The following is a 17,374-nucleotide window of genomic DNA, read 5'->3' on the forward strand; positions in this document are numbered from 1 at the left end:
CAGCTCTAAGTCAAGGGATGTATCAGAAACTTAGTATCCGGAAATCATAAAAGCTTTGTGATTGGTACCACAAATATGTTTAATCGGCACGATCACACTTAGGTGGAGGGTAGTGTGATGAACACGGATGATAGACCAAAATCAAACCGACGATAAATTGCCAAAAAAAATTGAATAATTTAAAGTATATACCATAAATTTTCGATACATAGTGCATTTACACTTGTTCAATATTATATCCACAAACACTTCACTAAATTGTCTCTATACATTTATTTCATATTAATTAGTAAGGAAAGTACTTGAAATCATTATTAAAGTTTTTTACATTAAATAAGACTGTGTGCAAAACAGTAGAAAAATAAAAATTCTGACAGATGAAAGTGAAATTTTAACAATTTTCGTGGTAAATCCGAATGAATGCAATAATATCTTACCTCTGATAGGGGACTAAAATAGACAGACACCGTCATCTAGTGAGAACTATTTTATTCTATTTTTATTTTAGTATTTTCATCGCTTATATAAAATTTTTAAGATCTATCCCTCCAAGAAACTGCTGATGGATTTACCAATCCACTCACATTTTCGAATTATATTGCTTACATGTGTAAGAAGGAAATAGCTGAATGCTTTAGTACTGTCACCACTGAAAGTCAAATAATAAGTTAAATGATATATGTACACACATACGTAAGTTAATTAAGTTTAAAATAAAACTATATATTTAGTTAATTTCCATTTGCATTTTTAAATTCAGAAATATCCACTGATTTGGGAAAGACGTATGCAGAGCTATTGAGAGGAGGAAATGGAATCAAGTGAAAATTTCTTTTTATATTTTATTATTTAATTATATATTTTTTGCATTCCTCTTTATATTTATGTATATTATTATGACTAATTTTGGTTAAAAGTTTAAAATTTATTAAAGAAATAAAAAATGTTAGAATATTTAATTCAAAGACGTCCGTTCCATACTAAATGTTTTATTGAAGTGAACAAAAACTGTATTTAGTATGTCAAGACCTTTCAAATTATGTATAGTGTTGCCAGATACGAGCTCTGTAGCGCTTTGTACATAGCCGCGAAATTCAAAAGACAAAAAAGCGGAAGGGAGATATTTGACAACCTTATATGTAAAAATAACAATAGTATAGAGTAACAGTTGTAATACATAAGAAAGGAAATTATGTAAATATACATGGTATTTGGTTTGCTCTTTCAGTGATGCCAACTATAACTAACATACTCCGACGCAACCGTCGGTGAAACTTCTTTCAAACCCAATGCTCCGTAAAATGTCGTCGATTTTACGATTCCATTCCCGACCTGCTTGTTTTAGTCCGTACAACGTCTTTTTGAGTTTACATACTTTGTGTGGATTAGCTTTATCTACAAACATCTCCGGCTGCCGCATAAAAACTTCTTCTTCTAGTTAAACGTTGTGATACGCAGCCACAATATCAATGTGGTTGACGAATAATTTATGATGCGCTGATAATGCCAAAATTAGCCTGATTGTAGAGTACCGTGCTACTGGTGAGTAAGTATTACTATAGTCAACTTTGTATTTTTGGGCACAGCCTTGGGCAACTAAACGCGCTTTGTGTTTCTCCAGAGTTCCATCAGCGTACCGTTTTGTACTGAACACCCATTTGCTCCCAATAATATTCTTCGATTCAGGTATATTTACTAACACCCACGTTTTGTTTTTTGTTAAGGAATTGTAATCAAACTTCATCGCGTCTTTCCAAAACTGAGAACAGTCATCTGACATTGCTTCTGCCACAGTTTTAGGATCACGTCCACAAGTTGTTACCTGACTTAACAACTCTTGTGAATTTTCGCTCGCATACTTTTTTCGCGGCCTGCCGACTTTGCCCTCTCTCATAAGTTTTAAATGCCCTCTCTTACGTTTAACATTAGCTGTTGGAACATAAGCTTCTTCTTCATAACTTGAAACTGAATCTGCATCACTTCCCACTATACTTGGCTCAGAATTAACTTGTTTGCTAGTGTTAGTATATACACCCGCTCTGGTATCACCTGTTTTAACGTTAAAGCTTACGAACTCTTCACCAGTTTCACCAGCTGCATTGTGATATGAAAATGATTTTTCAAAAAAGATAACGTCGAGAGAAATAGTTATAGATTTATCAATTTTATTGTATAATTTATACGACTTCGAATGCTCTGAATAACCGACAATTGAACATTTTTTACCCTTTGAAGGAAATTTAGATTTACCCGGTTTTTTGTCTAAATACACGACATTGCACCCATAAACTTTTAAGTGGAAAACATTTGGCTTTTTATTGAACCAGCATTCGTGTGGAGATTTCTTTAGCAGCTTTGTAGGAGATCTGTTGCGCAAGTACGTAGCTGTATTGACAGCTTCTGTCCACAGAAACTGCGGCAATTTCGATTCAGTTAGCATTCATCTAGCAATCTCCACTAAAGTCCTATTAGCCCGCTCTGCAATTCCGTTTTGCTGTGGCGTATAACTGGTTGTAAGTTGATGATTGATACCTTTTTCTTTTAAAAAACTTTCAAATTCGCCACTCAATATTCGCGCCCATTGTCGCTGCGGATATTCTTAACTTTTTGCCTGGTTCGGTTTTCTGATCGCCTTACAAAATCTTTAAAAGCACGCAGCGCTTCTGAATTATTTTTTAAGAAATAGGTAGAAATGTACCTAGAAAAATCGTCAATAAACGTTATAAAGTACCTTCAACCGCTCTGGGACGATATACGCATCGGTCCACAAATGTCGGAGTGAATAAGTTCTAGGCAATTTTTAGTGTAAATAGTTGTATTAGTTTTGAATTAATTAACCTTTATTTTAGACTCCGCACATATAACACAGGAAGTTTCGTTAGTAAAATTCAATTTCATACCGCGCACAATATTTTGTTTTGATAATGTTGCCAAGTTTAAATGACCAAATCGTGAGTGCCAACGTTTATTCTTTTCAAGTTGAATTGCTGTTAATACACGTTCTTGCCTTGTTTTCATATTAACACGAAATGTAGTAGCAATTAATTTAGTTTCAAAACAATCTTTACCGCAGCTATCTACCACACACGTTGTATTTTTATCAAATGTCTCACAATGTCCATAACTAATTATTTTGCTTACCGACAAAATATGAGAATGTAAGTCCGGCATAAAAAGTACATTACGCAGAGTAAGTAATCTCTGTATTTCCCGATTGTAGAAATACATCACCTACGTCTTGAGCGTTTACACTTTCACCCGATACCAATAGCATGGATTGTGTGCTCTTTTCTAATTTATAAAATAATTCCCCGTTACAACACAAGTAAGAAGAAGCACCACTGTCTAAAATCCATACGTTTTTGTTTGTGCTAAATTTTTTTCCAAATACACTCATTATTTTTGCTTGTGCAGACTACTGTTGCATTCTGACCTAATATGACCGCACCGCCCACATGCATAGCATTGAATGTTTCTCTTTCAAATTGCATTGTTTCTGCGTTGTAATTACCGCTCGTACTGATGCTGATGCTTGAGTTGTTGCCGCTGTCACCGGTGTAGTTTGACCTTCCAGCGTTCCCGCTTCTCTTTTTTTTTTCTATTTTCGCTGCAAACACTTTTTCGGCCCCACTACTGTCTACCCGACTTCCACGACGCTGCTCCTCTTCCAATATTTTCACCTTGATTTGATCTAATGAAGATAAATCATCTCGACTTTCAATAACAACAACAAAGCTCTCCAAATCGTCTGAAAAACTGCACAACAACAAAACACGTAGGAGATCCCTGGTACAGCAATGTCCATTTCTTTTAGCCTTTTCGCGATGCTACAAAAATTATTAATTTGAACTGCCATTTTTTCGTCACTTTTAATTTGGAATCGAAACAGACTTTTAAATAAATTAACTTTTCTTGATGGTGTTTTTTTGCACGAAATATATCTTTTAACTTAATCCATGCTTCTGCAGCATGTACACAATTTTTCACATAAATGAGTTCCGACGGCTTCAAACACAACGTAATAGTTGCCAGCGCTTTTTGATCGTTAGCCAATCACTTAATCTTAACTTCTCCAGATGCATCCTCTGGTACAGGTGACATGACTGTTTCCCAATAATCCATGGTAATTAAGAGGCTTTTCATTTGCATAGCCCAGCTCTCCTAATTTTTCATCATTTAAATTTTTAATATTTAAAACCGGTCCGCTTATTTTTATTTTCAATAAAACATTATATCGACCGAGTTTTTTGACTGAAGCGACTATATCAAAACGCGTGATGGGTCTGGGCCCATAACCTTTATTAGAATATTTAATTCAAAGACGTCCGTTCGATACTAAATGTTGAAGTGAACAAAAACTGTACTTAGTATGTAAAAATAACAATAGAATAGAGTAACAGTTGTAATACATAAGAAAGTAAATTATGTATACATGGTATTTGGTTTGCTGTTTCAGTGATGCCAACTATAACTAACAAAAATTATTCTATCTACTGCGCAAAAGAATTTTTCAGTTGTGATAGATTTACAGTCACAACTGACAAATGGCAGCTATGATAGCTTTTCAGTCATAACTGACAATTTTCAGCTTTGATGGATTTATGGTCAGCAATGACTCAGGCATGAGAGTGAGCAGCATAGATATATAGTGAATCAATTCCGAATACACATATGTTAAAGAGAGATGCAAACTAACACACATACATTTGTTTACATCAGTTTTTGCACAAGGCTCTTAAGAAAATTATGAAAGCTTTGTCCTGCGTGCTGAAAAAATTTTTTCAGCTGTGACTGTCAAACTACCTGTCAGATGACTGTCACTGTTTTTGTAAGGATGGGATCCTATCTACCTAAATGTGTGTGTATGCATATATTTTATTGTTATTCATGTGCAGGTGTATTACATTGTATTGCATAGATAATATTTAGTGATTTTTATGGATATGCTAAAAACGTAAATCTTCCAAAGTTATTGATGGCCTGTACTATTAATTATGCCCGATTCACTGCACAAAATAATGTGTACAGCGCTTACGTGTTAAAGCACCCCGTTCTCTCAGCATGTATGTATTATATATAGTAATGCTTGTTTATTTGTATTCCCTTATGTGGATGCCTTAGTTGTGTTGTGCAGTTTCTCGGGACTGTGCTCTCGGTCTTTTAGGCATTTCATCTTCGCGCGCCGTTTGTATAATTAACGTTATTATGCCGCATGCTGTATCCCTAGCAGTCGGGGGGGATAGCATGTGACCAACAACACCATTGGAACATAATGCTGGAGGTTTCCTTAGTTTCTCAGTCAGTATTCGCCTTTCATTTCGGAATCAGACATATTTTGCCACTAGGTGATCTGCCGTTTCAATATAATTTTCACAGTGCATGCAATAAGGTGTATAAGCGTGTTTGTATTTATAAAGAGTGGCTCTGAAGCAGCAGTGGCCGAATAAAAATTGTGTTAGGTAATGATTCACCTCGCCATGTTTACCCATAATCCACTCTTTGATATTCGGTATTAAGGAGTAGGTCCACCTTCACTTTTTTGATGCATTCCACTTTTTCTGTCATTGTTCGACGCAATTCTCGTTGATTTTTCCAAGTTATTTAGCATGCTGGTTAGATATTTACACGTGTCGAATGGCACGAAGTATTGGGTAGTCTGCCCGAGATAACCCTGATGGCAGCATCTGATACAGTTCCAAACGCACAATATGCCCTTAGTGATGCTAATCTGTGTGCTGAAAGCTCTCTTCTCTTATAAGAGTTATATTTAGTTGCTGGTAGCCAAATGGGAGCAGATTGCGCCGCTTTGATATGGGTGGCGATTAAGTGCTGTTTGAATGAGAGTCTGTGGATGACTCCCAAGTATTTAAGATGAGTGCTCGATTTTATAAGGTGCCCTTCGTTAATCTCAATAGTCCCAACTTTCTTACGACTCTTCATTAGCATCACTTCAGCTTTGTGTGTTGCTAGTTCTAAGCTGGTGCTATCGAGCCATTTTTTGACGTGGCTTGTGGTCCGGTACCGCAACTCTTAGTACTCCGTCGTACATTATGTTTCACATGGCGGGACCGAGAACTTTGTGTGTTTCAGGACCGTAATCGGTGTTGTAAACCAGTACTCTACTTTCAAAATAGTTTGTCACAATTCGAAGAAAGTAGTCCGGGACCTTTAGCTCTTTCAGGGCCTTTATAATAAGCGAGTTGACGGCGTTCTTTCTTTCAAGGGTAATGACAACACAATTCTCTTTATCGCCCCATCGCCATCAGCTCCTTCCAAACTTGTTTGGCTATTTTTGAGACGGCATCTATAGTATCTACGGTGCGTCGCCCTTTTCGGAAAACATACTGCATTGGATAAAATCCACAGTCTCCTGCTCTTGTTTAAAACTGGCATCCGAGTGGGTTATGGATTGGTAGTCACCATGCGTATATATATGCGACTTTCTATAATGTTTATGAAACTATCGATGAGCTTACAAAGGTAAGGTCGATATAGGATGACGCCTTGCCTTTAACAAAAGTTGATTTGAGTTCGCTATTTAGAAGTTCGAAACACACGAAAGTACAACTCTACTCCTCGCATTTGTTTTTGTACTTACTTCCCGATTCAACCGCCCATGCATTAAAATCGCTAGTGTGAGGTTTTTCAACAGCCTAATTTTATGCTAAGCAGCTGTAGCTACCAGTCGCGTGCTTATTCCACTTTGTGGGCATAGGACACAAAGAAGCTCTTTACTACGACCTTTTGCGGTATGCCCTTTCTCTCCGCATCGAAAACAAGAGCCTGTAAGATCTCTAATGTTTTTACAATTGAGTAATATGACTAAACTCGAGGCATTTGAAACAGCGCACTGGTCTTTCGAATTTGCGGACTCTACAGTTTACCCAGCTTATCGTTAGCTTGTTTGCACTAAAAAGTTTATTCAAAACTGTTACGGAAAGACTAATAACTGCCACTTGGGTTTCGTCTTTAAGGCGGCGTATAGATTTGATACCACTGCTTTTTATTGTGTCTTCAACAGGCAGTTTCTCATTCATGGCCTGGCAAACTTCTTCGGCTGCAATTGCCTAGTCCTTCGGTTTAGTTTTCAGTTTAAGTTTATGTAGGGCATATGGGAAAACTTTAACGCTTTTAGATTTACGTTCAAAGTCTATTTTTTTGCAAGCTGTATATTCGCAATTAGCGAAAGCTATGTCAATTGCAAAATCACATCAACATCGCAGCTTTGGACTAAAATACCTTTATTGTATGAAAACCTTTGTCGCAAATACATACAAGCAATCATTTGGGGAATCTTGAACATTCTAAGATATCTATTCAGAGTCGATTTTCTAATAGCCTGTAAGTTGAAAAAAAGTAAAAGCTGCATCAATAGCAAAATCACATCAAGATCGCTGATTTGGACAAAAATACCATTTGCGTGTTAAAATCTTCTACACAAATACATAAATGTACAGCATCTGAAGAAACTTGAACATTTTTAGATCTGCATTCAGAGTCGATTTTCTTTTAACCTCTATATTCACTATCAGCAAAAGCTACCACAAATACGTGAAACCATTAACTTCACAGATTTAGGGGAATATACCATTTCCATGTTAAACCCTTTTTTTCAAAAAAATACTATAGAGCATTCGCGAAAACTTGAACATTCTAAGATTTACGTTCGAAGTTGATTTTTTTTGTAACCTGTATATTTACTATGAGCAAAAGCTACCACAAATACATAAATTCTATAATTTAACAGATTAGATAAAATACCTTTATCGTAGGAAAACCTTTGTCACAAATACATACAAGCAATCAATTGGGGAATTTAGAACATCCTAAGATATCTATTCAGAGCCGATTTTCTAATAACCTGTAAGTTAAAAGTAACCAAAAGCTACGTCAATTGTAAAATCACATCAACTTTACATATTTGGGCGAAAATACCATTTTCATGTTAAAATCTTTTTCACAAATACGTACATGTAGAGCATTCAGCGAAATTTGAACATTCTAAATTTGACGTTCGAAGTTGTTTTTCTTGTAACCTCTATAAGCACTATTAGCAAAAGCTATTTGCTATATATTATATTTTACTTTTAAGCTGTACATAAAGCTATTAATTTCACAGATTTGGACCATTTTCGCAAATACATACATGTTAAGCATTTGGGAAAATTTGAACACTCTTAGATTTACGACCAAAGTCTATTTGCTTGTTACGTGTATAATCGCTATAACCAAAAGCTACCACAACACAAAAATACCATTTGCGTGTTAAAATCTTTTACACAAATACATAAATGTACAGCATTTAAAGAAACTTGAACATTCTCAGATCTATATTCAGAGTCGATTTTCTTTTAACCTCTATATTTACTATCAGCAAAAGCTACCACAGATACGTGAAACCGTTAACTTTACAGATTTGAATATACCATTTTCATGTTAAATCCTTTTTTTCAAATACATACATGTAGAGCATTCGGGAAAACTTGAACATTCTAAGATTTACGTTCGAAGTTGATTTTTTTTGTAACCTGTATATTTACTATTAGCAAAAGCTACCACAAATACATAAATCCATTAATTTAACAGATCAGATAAAATACCTTTATCGTATGAAAACCTTTGTCACAAATACATGTTGTACATGTAGAGCATTTGGAAAAACTTGAACATTTTAAGATTTACGTTCAAAGTGGTTTTTCTTGTAGCCTCTATCAGCACTATTAGCAAAAGCTACCACAAATACGTAAATCCACTAATTTTACAGATTTGTAAGTACCATTTTTTGTTGAAAATTTTTTCACAAATACATATATGTAGAGCATTTCGAAAAAATAGAACATTCTTAGATTTACGTTCAAATTTTTTTTTTCTTGTAACCTGTATATTCACAATTAGCGAAAGCTATGTCAATTGCAAAATCACATCAACATCGCAGAGTTGGACTGTATACTCACAATTAGCAAGAGCATCCACAAATAAATTAAACCATTAACTTTACAGATTTGTACTAAAATACTGTTTTCTTGTTAAAACCTTTTTCACAAATACATACATGTAGTGCATTTGGAAAAACTTTAACATTCTTAAATTTACGTTCAAAGTCTATTAGTTTGTACACCGTATATTCACAATTAAAAAGAGCATCCACAAATGAATTAAACCATTAACTTTACAGATTTGGACTAAAATAACATTTTCGTGTTAAAACCTTTTTCACAAATACATGTTGTACATGTAAAACATTTGGAAAAACTTGAACATTTTAAGATTTACGTTCAAATATGTTTTTCTTGTAGCCTCTATCAGCACTATAAGCAAAAGCTACCACAAAATCTTTTTCACAAATACATACATGTAGAGCATTTGAGAAAATTTCAACATTTTTAAATTTACTTTCAAAGTCTATTTGCCTGTTACCTGTATATTCGCTATAACCAAAAGCTACCACAATTACATGAAACCATTAACTTTACAGATGTGGACTTAAATACCATTTTAGTGTTAAAACCTTCTTCACAAATACAAACTTATAGATCATTTGGGAAAACTTGAACGTTCTTCGATTAACGGTAAAAGTCTATTTTTTGTACCCTGTATCATCATCACTTTTAGCAAAAGCTACATATGTCATAAATCATATCAACATCGCAGATTTAGACTTAAATACTATTTTCGTGTTAAAATGAGCATTTAGAAAAACTTGAACATTTTAAGATTTACGGTCAAAGTTGTTTTTCTTGTAGCCTCTATCAGCACTATTGGCAAAAGCTACCACAAATACATAAATCCAATAATTTCACAGATTTGGACTAAAATACCATATTCGTGTTAAATCCTTTTTCACAAATACATATATGTAGGGCAAATGGGAAAACTTTACCATTATTAGATGTATGTTCAAGGTCTATTTTTTTGTAACCTGTATATTCACAATTAGCATTTAGGAAAACTTGAACATTCTAAGATTTACGTTCGAAGTTGATTTTTTTTGTAACCTGTATATTTACTATTAGCAAAAGCTACCACAAATACATAAATTTTATAATTTAACAGATTAGATAAAATACCTTTATCGTAGGAAAACCTTTGTCACAAATACATACAAGCAATCAATTGGGGAATTTAGAACATCCTAAGATATCTATTCAGAGCCGATTTTCTAATAACCCGTAAGTTAAAAGTAACCAAAAGCTACGTCAATTGTAAAATCACATCAACTTTACATATTTGGGCGAAAATACCATTTTCATGTTAAAATCTTTTTCACAAATACGTACATGTAGAGCATTCAGCGAAATTTGAACATTCTAAATTTGACGTTCGAAGTTGTTTTTCTTGTAACCTCTATAAGCACTATTAGCAAAAGCTATTTGCTATATATTATATTTTACTTTTAAGCTGTACATAAAGCTATTAATTTCACAGATTTGGACCATTTTCGCAAATACATACATGTTAAGCATTAGGGAAAATTTGAACACTCTTAGATTTACGACCAAAGTCTATTTGCTTGTTACGTGTATAATCGCTATAACCAAAAGCTACCACAACACAAAAATACCATTTGCGTGTTAAAATCTTTTACACAAATACATAAATGTACAGCATTTAAAGAAACTTGAACATTCTCAGATCTATATTCAGAGTCGATTTTCTTTTAACCTCTATATTTACTATCAGCAAAAGCTACCACAGATACGTGAAACCGTTAACTTTACAGATTTGAATATACCATTTTCATGTTAAATCCTTTTTTTCAAATACATACATGTAGAGCATTCGGGAAAACTTGAACATTCTAAGATTTACGTTCGAAGTTGATTTTTTTTGTAACCTGTATATTTACTATTAGCAAAAGCTACCACAAATACATAAATCCATTAATTTAACAGATCAGATAAAATACCTTTATCGTATGAAAACCTTTGTAACAAATACATGTTGTACATGTAGAGCATTTGGAAAAACTTGAACATTTTAAGATTTACGTTCAAAGTGGTTTTTCTTGTAGCCTCTATCAGCACTATTAGCAAAAGCTACCACAAATACGTAAATCCACTAATTTTACAGATTTGTAAGTACCATTTTTTGTTGAAAATTTTTTCACAAATACATATATGTAGAGCATTTGCAAAAACTAGAACATTCTTAGATTTACGTTCAAATATTTTTTTTCTTGTAACCTGTATATTCACAATTAGCGAAAGCTATGTCAATTGCAAAATCACATCAACATCGCAGAGTTGGACTGTATACTCACAATTAGCAAGAGCATCCACAAATAAATTAAACCATTAACTTTACAGATTTGTACTAAAATACTGGTTTCTTGTTAAAACCTTTTTCACAAATACATACATGTAGTGCATTTGGAAAAACTTTAACATTCTTAAATTTACGTTCAAAGTCTATTAGTTTGTACACCGTATATTCACAATTAAAAAGAGCATCCACAAATGAATTAAACCATTAACTTTACAGATTTGGACTAAAATAACATTTTCGTGTTAATACCTTTTTCACAAATACATACATGTATGGCATTTGATATAATTTCAAGATTATTAGATTTACGTTCAAAGTCTATTTGCTTGTTACCTGTATATTCGCTATAATCAAAAGCTACTACAAATACATGTAACCATACTTGTAAGCTTCACAGATTTGGACTAAAATACCATTTTAGTTTTAAAACCTTCTTCACAAATACAAACTTATAGATCATTTGGGAAAACTTGAACATTCTTCGATTAACGGTAAAAGTCTATTTTTTTGTACCCTGTATCATCACTTTTAGCAAAAGCTATGTCATAAATCATACCAACATCGCAGATTTGGACTTAATTACCATATTCGTGTTAAAACCTTTTTCACAAATACATGTTGTACATGTAAAACATTTGGAAAAACTTGAACATTTTAAGATTTACGTTCAAATATGTTTTTCTTGTAGCCTCTATCAGCACTATAAGCAAAAGCTACCACAAAATCTTTTTCACAAATACATACATGTAGAGCATTTGAGAAAATTTCAACATTTTTAAATTTACGTTCAAAGTCTATTTGCCTGTTACCTGTATATTCGCTATAACCAAAAGCTACCACAATTACATGAAACCATTAACTTTACAGATGTGGACTTAAATACCATTTTAGTGTTAAAACCTTCTTCACAAATACAAACTTATAGATCATTTGGGAAAACTTGAACGTTCTTCGATTAACGGTAAAAGTCTATTTTTTGTACCCTGTATCATCACTTTTAGCAAAAGCTACATATGTCATAAATCATATCAACATCGCAGATTTAGACTTATATACTATTTTCGTGTTAAAACCTTTTTCACAAATAAATGTTAAACATGTAGAGCATTTAGAAAAACTTGAACATTTTAAGATTTACGGTCAAAGTTGTTTTTCTTGTAGCCTCTATCAGCACTATAGGCAAAAGCTACCACAAATACATAAATCCAATAATTTCACAGATTTGGACTAAAATACCATATTCGTGTTAAAACCTTTTTCACAAATACATATATGTAGGGCATATGGGAAAACTTTACCATTATTAGATGTATGTTCAAGGTCTATTTTTTTGTAACCTGTATATTCACAATTAGCATTTAGGAAAACTTGAACATTCTAAGATTTACGTTCGAAGTTGATTTTTTTTGTAACCTGTATATTTACTATTAGCAAAAGCTACCACAAATACATAAATTTTATAATTTAACAGATTAGATAAAATACCTTTATCGTAGGAAAACCTTTGTCACAAATACATACAAGCAATCAATTGGGGAATTTAGAACATCCTAAGATATCTATTCAGAGCCGATTTTCTAATAACCTGTAAGTTAAAAGTAACCAAAAGCTACGTCAATTTGTAAAATCACATCAACTTTACATATTTGGGCGAAAATACCATTTTCATGTTAAAATCTTTTTCACAAATACGTACATGTAGAGCATTCAGCGAAATTTGAACATTCTAAATTTGACGTTCGAAGTTGTTTTTCTTGTAACCTCTATAAGCACTATTAGCAAAAGCTATTTGCTATATATTATATTTTACTTTTAAGCTGTACATAAAGCTATTAATTTCACAGATTTGGACCATTTTCGCAAATACATACATGTTAAGCATTTGGGAAAATTTGAACACTCTTAGATTTACGACCAAAGTCTATTTGCTTGTTACGTGTATAATCGCTATAACCAAAAGCTACCACAACACAAAAATACCATTTGCGTGTTAAAATCTTTTACACAAATACATAAATGTACAGCATTTAAAGAAACTTGAACATTCTCAGATCTATATTCAGAGTCGATTTTCTTTTAACCTCTATATTTACTATCAGCAAAAGCTACCACAGATACGTGAAACCGTTAACTTTACAGATTTGAATATACCATTTTCATGTTAATCCTTTTTTTCAAATACATACATGTAGAGCATTCGGGAAAACTTGAACATTCTAAGATTTACGTTCGAAGTTGATTTTTTTTGTAACCTGTATATTTACTATTAGCAAAAGCTACCACAAATACATAAATCCATTAATTTAACAGATCAGATAAAATACCTTTATCGTATGAAAACCTTTGTCACAAATACATGTTGTATATGTAGAGCATTTGGAAAAACTTGAACATTTTAAGATTTACGTTCAAAGTGGTTTTTCTTGTAGCCTCTATCAGCACTATTAGCAAAAGCTACCACAAATACATAAATCCACTAATTTTACAGATTTGTAAGTACCATTTTTTGTTGAAAATTTTTTCACAAATACATATATGTAGAGCATTTGGAAAAACAAGAACATTCTTAGATTTACGTTCAAATTTTTTTTTTCTTGTAACCTGCATATTCACAATTAGCGAAAGCTATGTCAATTGCAAAATCACATCAACATCGCAGAGTTGGACTGTATACTCACAATTAGCAAGAGCATCCACAAATAAATTAAACCATTAACTTTACAGATTTGTACTAAAATACTGTTTTCTTGTTAAAACCTTTTTCACAAATACATACATGTAGTGCATTTGGAAAAACTTTAACATTCTTAAATTTACGTTCAAAGTCTATTAGTTTGTTCACCGTATATTCACAATTAAAAAGAGCATCCACAAATGAATTAAACCATTAACTTTACAGATTTGGACTAAAATAACATTTTCGTGTTAATACCTTTTTCACAAATACATACATGTATGGCATTTGATATAATTTCAAGATTATTAGATTTACGTTCAAAGTCTATTTGCTTGTTACCTGTATATTCGCTATAATCAAAAGCTACTACAAATACATGTAACCATACTTGTAAGCTTCACAGATTTGGACTAAAATACCATTTTAGTTTTAAAACCTTCTTCACAAATACAAACTTATAGATCATTTGGGAAAACTTGAACATTCTTCGATTAACGGTAAAAGTCTATTTTTTTGTACCCTGTATCATCACTTTTAGCAAAAGCTATGTCATAAATCATACCAACATCGCAGATTTGGACTTAATTACCATATTCGTGTTAAAACCTTTTTCACAAATACATGTTGTACATGTAAAACATTTGGAAAAACTTGAACATTTTAAGATTTACGTTCAAATATGTTTTTCTTGTAGCCTCTATCAGCACTATAAGCAAAAGCTACCACAAAATCTTTTTCACAAATACATACATGTAGAGCATTTGAGAAAATTTCAACATTTTTAAATTTACGTTCAAAGTCTATTTGCCTGTTACCTGTATATTCGCTATAACCAAAAGCTACCACAATTACATGAAACCATTAACTTTACAGATGTGGACTTAAATACCATTTTAGTGTTAAAACCTTCTTCACAAATACAAACATATAGATCATTTGGGAAAACTTGAACGTTCTTCGATTAACGGTAAAAGTCTATTTTTTGTACCCTGTATCATCACTTTTAGCAAAAGCTACATATGTCATAAATCATATCAACATCGCAGATTTAGACTTAAATACTATTTTCGTGTTAAAACCTTTTTCACAAATAAATGTTAAACATGTAGAGCATTTAGAAAAACTTGAACATTTTAAGATTTACGGTCAAAGTTGTTTTTCTTGTAGCCTCTATCAGCACTATTGGCAAAAGCTACCACAAATACATAAATCCAATAATTTCACAGATTTGGACTAAAATACCATATTCGTGTTAAAACCTTTTTCACAAATACATATATGTAGGGCATATGGGAAAACTTTACCATTATTAGATGTATGTTCAAGGTCTATTTTTTTGTAACCTGTATATTCACAATTAGCATTTAGGAAAACTTGAACATTCTAAGATTTACGTTCGAAGTTGATTTTTTTTGTAACCTGTATATTTACTATTAGCAAAAGCTACCACAAATACATAAATTCTATAATTTAACAGATCTGATAAAATACCTTTATAGTATGAAAACCTTTGTCGCAAATACATACAAGCAATCATTTGGGGAATTTGAACATTCTAAAATATCTATTCAGAGCCGATTTTCTAATGATCTGTAAGTTGAAAAAAAGCAAAAGCTACATCAATTGCAAAATCACATCAAGATCGCTGATTTGGACAAAAATAATATTTGCCTGTTAAAATCTTCTACACAAATACATAAATGTACAGCATTTGAAGCAACTTGGACATTCTGAGATCTATATTCAGAGTCGATTTTTTTTAACCTCTTTATTCACTATTAGCAAAAGCTACCACAAATACCTGAGACCTTCAACTTCACAGTTTTGGACTAAATTAAATTTTCGTGTTAAGAACTTTTTCACAAATACATACATGGAAAGCATTTAGGAAAACTTGAACATTCTAAGATTTACGTTCAAAATTTATTTTTTTGTAACATGCATATTCATAATTACCAAAAGCTATATAGAGCTATTGGGAAAATTTCAATATTCTTAGATTTACGCTCAAAGTCTATTTGCCTGTTACCTGTATATTCGCTATAATCAAAAGCAACTACAAATAGACGTAACCATACTTGTAAGCTTCACAGATTTGGACTAAAATACTATTTTCGCAAATACATACATGTTGAGCATTTGGCAAAATTTGAACACACTTAGATTTACGACCAAAGTCTATTCGCTTGTTACCTGTATATTCGCTATAACCAAAAACTACCACAAATACATGAAACCATTAACTTTACAGATTTGGACTTTAATACCATTTTCGTGTTAAACCCTATTTCACAAATACAAACTTATAGATCATTTAGGAAAACTTGAACATTCTTCGATTAACGTTAAAAGTCTATTTTCTTGTAACCTGTATATTCACAATTAGCCAAAGCTATGTCAATTGCCACATCACATAAACATCATAGAGTGAACTGTGAGTTAACTGTATACTCACCATTGGCCAAAGCATCCACAAATATATAAAATCATTAACTTTACAGATTTGGACTGAAATACTATTTTATTGTTAAAATCTTTTTCACAAATACATACATGTAGAGCATTTGATAAAATTTCAACATTATTAGATTTACGTTCAAAGTCTATATGCTTGTTACATGTATATTCGCTATAACCAAAATCTACCACAAATACATGAAACCATTAACTTTACATATTTGGACTTAAATACCATTTTCGTGTAAAACCTTTTTCACAAATACAAACTTATAGATCATTTAGGAAAACTTGAACATTCATCGATTAACGTTAAAAGTCTATTTTCTTGTACCCTGTATCATCACTTTTAGCAAAAGCTATGTCATAAATCATATACCATAAATCATATCAACATCGCAGATTTGGACTAGCACGAATATGGTTTTTTAAAACCTTTTTTACAAATACATGTTGTACATGTAGAGTATTTGGAAAAACTTGAACATTTTAAGATTTACGTTCAAAGTTGTTTTTCTTGTAGCCTCTATCAGCACTATAAGCAAAAGCTACCACAAAATCTTTTTCACAAATACATACATGTAGAGCATTTGAGAAAATTTCAACATTCTTAAATTTAAGTTCAAAGTCTATTTGCCTGTTACCTGTATATTCGCTATAACCAAAAGCTACCACAAATACATGAAACCATTAACTTTACAGATTTGGACTTAAATACCATTTTAGTGTTAAAACCTTCTTCACAAATACAAACTTATAGATCATTTGGGAAAACTTGAACATTCTTCGATTAACGGTAAAAGTCTATTTTTTGTACCCTGTATCATCACTTTTAGCAAACGCTATGTCATAAATCATATCAACATCGCAGATTTGGACTAACACGAATATGGTTTGTTAAAACCTTTTTTACAAATACATGTTGTACATGTAGAGCATTTGGAAAAACTTGAACATTTTAAGATTTACGTTCAA

Source organism: Bactrocera oleae, chromosome 2 (genome assembly GCF_042242935.1).
Source record: "Bactrocera oleae isolate idBacOlea1 chromosome 2, idBacOlea1, whole genome shotgun sequence".
NCBI classification, from domain to species: domain Eukaryota; kingdom Metazoa; phylum Arthropoda; class Insecta; order Diptera; family Tephritidae; genus Bactrocera; species Bactrocera oleae.